The 4,025-nt window shown below is 43.3% G+C and overlaps 1 non-coding gene and 1 pseudogene across 1 annotated transcript; both read left to right on the plus strand.

The window, feature by feature from the left end:
- Positions 1-300: 300 nt before the first annotated feature.
- Positions 301-2,274, plus strand: LOC143402412 (small nuclear ribonucleoprotein G-like; annotated as a pseudogene).
- A 948-nt stretch (positions 2,275-3,222) lies between these two features.
- Positions 3,223-3,294, plus strand: Trnaa-agc (transfer RNA alanine (anticodon AGC)). The gene has a single exon. It is a non-coding gene; the product is annotated as a tRNA-Ala (tRNA).
- The last annotated feature ends 731 nt before the right edge of the window (positions 3,295-4,025 follow it).

Genomic DNA, 4,025 nt, shown 5'->3' on the forward strand with positions numbered 1-4,025 from the left:
GGAGGAGTTTCTGGTAATAAGATGACATTCCCATTTTCCTTCTGGTATTTTCTAAATTTCCTCGAATTAGAATGTACATGTAAAGCCCCTAATGAACCTATTTTGTGGTTTGTTAAACACTTGGGTGGATGGGTTAGCCTTGACAAGGGGTTTAGCAACCTTGTGGGACTCTAACAGCTGGAGACGCAGCTGGCTCACACAGCAAGTCTGGAGAGGTGGGCCATTCTGAGTGGCCTTGCCTGATGATCATGCCCTCTCGGTTCCCAAATACAGGGAGCCAGAGCCCCAGAGCCTGAGAGAATGGAAAAGAAAGGATGGAAGTTATCATGTTCTCCAGGGAGAGAGCACCCACAGACCCCCAGTCTATGATTCTGCCCCTGACCTAGATTGTCCTGGAAGACACATCCTTGTGCCACTCACCTGCCTTGTGAGCAAAGGACAATTGGAACATGCTGCTGGTCAGTACCCGGGATCACCTCACCTAAAGTAGATTTCATTTTTTCCCATCTGGCCTGGGTTTTAAATTCAAGAACAGTACTGCAAAGGCTCCATTGGCCTTGACCTGAGATTTGAGGTCAGGTTCAAAGATCTCTGGTCCAGTATAAACACACAAGGACCTTGGATCAAGGCAGGCCCTAAACAAAACTGTTATATAAATAAAATGTATTTTGGACATTTTGCTAAGAGCCAAGGTAAGAGTGGTTACTTCCCACCAGGGCGCCTCACATTCTAGGGTCCTGCAGTCCTTCCCCATCCTGAGTCTCTGTCCCTCAGGAATCCCTCCCTGGTTGGGTCCCCTAATCAGAGGGGCTCATTCTCTTGCTGAGGTGGGAGGAGCCAAAGGTGTTCACACCTCTCCCCGAGTTGACATTGTGTCTAAACCCAATCAGCTTTCTCAAAAAGCTGCCTTAGTCAAATAAACAAAACGCTAATAATAGAAGTTTTAGGTTAACCTCTAGGATGCTATTAGGGGAGAATTTTCAGGATGTGCAAGGTCAGGAGTAACTCCCCCACCCCAATAATAACATTTACTTATGCTTAAATACGTCTCTGTCAATAGGAATATAGGCTTACTGGCAGATTAAGCTACTTTAAATCCTGTAGGGAGCAACAAGGGATTTTTTTTTAAGGAAAAGAAAAGAGGGAAGAGAAGAAAGGGGGATAAAAGGAACCCAAAGAACTGATTCTAAAAACATATTTAGAATTTTTCTTCCATATTTAGAATTATTCTTCCATCTGCTGCTCTCCTTTGTTCTGTGTAGCAGGCAAGAATATATGTAGCCCCATGCCAATGTGCTTCAGATCTGACTTTGACAATATTACTTTTGAGGATAGCAGTTCTCAAAGGGTGATCTGGGGAACCCTGCTGATGGTGAAGCCCATTACAGGGGATCCTCGAGATCAAGACTACTTTCATAATAATGAAATACATGTTGCCTTTTTCACCCAATTTAGTTTTCCTGAGGTTACAGTATGATGACAACATTGCATCAAAAAAGGGTTCTATGGTCTAGAAAGATTGGGAAGTGCTTTTTAACTCTCAGAGAATTCACAATGTCTATCAGCATTAAAGATGCTGAAAAGAATATGTGCAGAAAATTAGCTTTTAAAAAAATTGCTTAATTTGGTTTAAAACGATATTTATTGAATGATGACATTTATTTTTGTTTTGTTTTGGATTGGTTCGTTTAGCCCCTATTGTTAACATATTTAGGCAAGTGCTTTTCCAGAGGTAAGAGATTAAGCCTTTGACCAAGGAGTTCACTGGAGATCTGTCATCTGGACCCAAGGGAATAGTCAATGGAAGAGCATTAGCATATTGGTCAGTAACCAAACCAGGCTCAAGTCCCAATTCTGCCACTTACTACTTGTGATCTTGGACAAGTTACTTAACCTCTCTGGGCTTTACGTTCCTCATGCATACTGTGAATAAGATCAGACAGAGATTCCAAAGCATCTCTGAACCTGCAAAGCTCACCCTCTTGAGGTGAAAAAATTTATGGACAAGAAATTATAAAAAACAGCTTTGTTCAACCTAATTAAAAACCTAACCCCGCTGTACTTGAAGAACATAGGGATTAAAAGCATTGGACTTTACAGTGAAATTAAGTAGTGGCAGACACATCAAAGGAATATCTCAGAGATTTGACCCCTAAATGAATCTTGTGACAGATGAATGTGTGGAGATGGCAACTAGTGGACAACAGAACAATAGTGGAATGTGGTAACACAAGGAAAAGTATCACCATGTTAGAAACCTTGGAACAAATATAAATAATGACTGCTCAGCAGAGAAATCCATGTCTCCTCTCCAAAGGGCCTGTTTAACTATGACATAAAAATTGGGCAATGAACATTTTCATATTAAACTTTTTAATAACAAAAAAAAAAAGGAAAAAAAAAAGATTTGATAGGTTCCTCCAAATGGAGTCTTACATATAGAAAATGCTATGGAATAATAATCCTGAATCTATTACTGTGCCAAACATTCTGGTCTAGGATCAAGACTCAAGGGAAGCCAGTCACAGTGATGTACACCTGTAATCCCAGCGGCTTGGGAGGCTGAGGTAGGAGGATCACAAGTTCAAACCCAGCCTCACTCAGCAAAAGCAAGGCGCTAAGCAATTCAGTGAGACCCTGTCTCTAAATAAAATACAAAATAGGCAAAATAGGGCTCAGTCAGTGGTCAAGTGCCTCTGAGGATGTGGCTCAGTCAGTGGTCAAGTGCCTCTGAATTCAATGCCCAGTACCAAAAAAATAAATAAATAAATAAAGACTCAAGGGAAGGCTGCTATCTAGTGATATCCTGAGACAAGTCTCCGGTCTGCCATGAACTTCAGAAACCATGTGTCAAATTAGAAATTGCAGGGAGGCCGTCTCTGAAGCCCCTTCTAGTGCTGACATGCTATGACTGCCTTAGTACATTCCTTACAGAAGTCAGCAGGAAGCTGGGGGCAGGGTGACCCGAGAAGGGAGGCAGGTAGAGGGGGATTTAAGAGTTTCAGGTCCTGGGCAGCATCGCAGGCATGAAAGGGCTCACAAAGTGGGATGGTGGCTTTTCAGGATGGTGTGCAGCTTCTCCAAAGTCCACTCACCACTGATGGGCTTCTTACCCCACCCAGGTGTACAGGAGCAAGAAGGCCGGGGTTGGCCATCCTCATCAATGCTGTGCCCCCAGCACCCCAGCAATCACTATGCATCAAACTGCTCCCCACTGCAGGCTGTGGTGTGGCTCAGCGGCAGGGCATCTGTCTAGCACACACAAGGCCCTGGGTTCAATCCCCAGCTCTGCAAAAAGAAAAAGCAAAGCTGGCTGCCTGAGATGAGGGCCTGGCTACCAAAAGGTATAGGCCTTTTAAAGGGGCCCCAACCTCAGAGAAAGGTTTTGTACAAGGACAAAATAGTGGCTACCTCTGTAAAATCTCTGCAGTGTGACTTCAGCACAGTCAGAGACGAAGACAATGCACAGATTGGCTAAAAATTTGAAAATGTCTGTTTAGGAGAAAGCTTTGGATTGCTGGCAGCTGTGGACCAAGGTAAAGGAGCCCAACAGAATGCTGAAGGAACTAAATTTGAAACATTTAAATACTCTGTTTTACTTGTACTTAAAAAAAAAAGCATGTAGGGGCTGGGGTTGTGGCTCAGTGGGAGAGTGCTCGCCTAGCACGTGTGAGGCACTGGGTTCCATCCTCAGCATCACATAAAAATAAATAAATAGAATAAAAAGTTATTAAAAAAAAAAAAAAAGCAAGTAGCAGCTCAGCCGACAGATGTTGGAGAACTTGAACTTATAGCACTTGGCCTGGACTCAGCAGCCCTTCCGCAGGTGACCATGTGTCGAAGGGAGATGATGATTTGCTTTTCCAAACTGATTCTGGGGAGGGAGCCCAGTGGCTCTCGTGTTTCACTTTCACTGGAGAAGTTAAATTTGGGAACACCAAAAAGAATCTCACTAAACTCAGAGAAGATGGGCCTGAGGGCTTATCAGCAAGGAAAGAATTTCTGAGAACTCTGGCTTCCTGAAA

This window comes from Callospermophilus lateralis, chromosome 6 (assembly GCF_048772815.1).
Source record: "Callospermophilus lateralis isolate mCalLat2 chromosome 6, mCalLat2.hap1, whole genome shotgun sequence".
Classification (NCBI taxonomy): Eukaryota; Metazoa; Chordata; class Mammalia; order Rodentia; family Sciuridae; genus Callospermophilus; species Callospermophilus lateralis.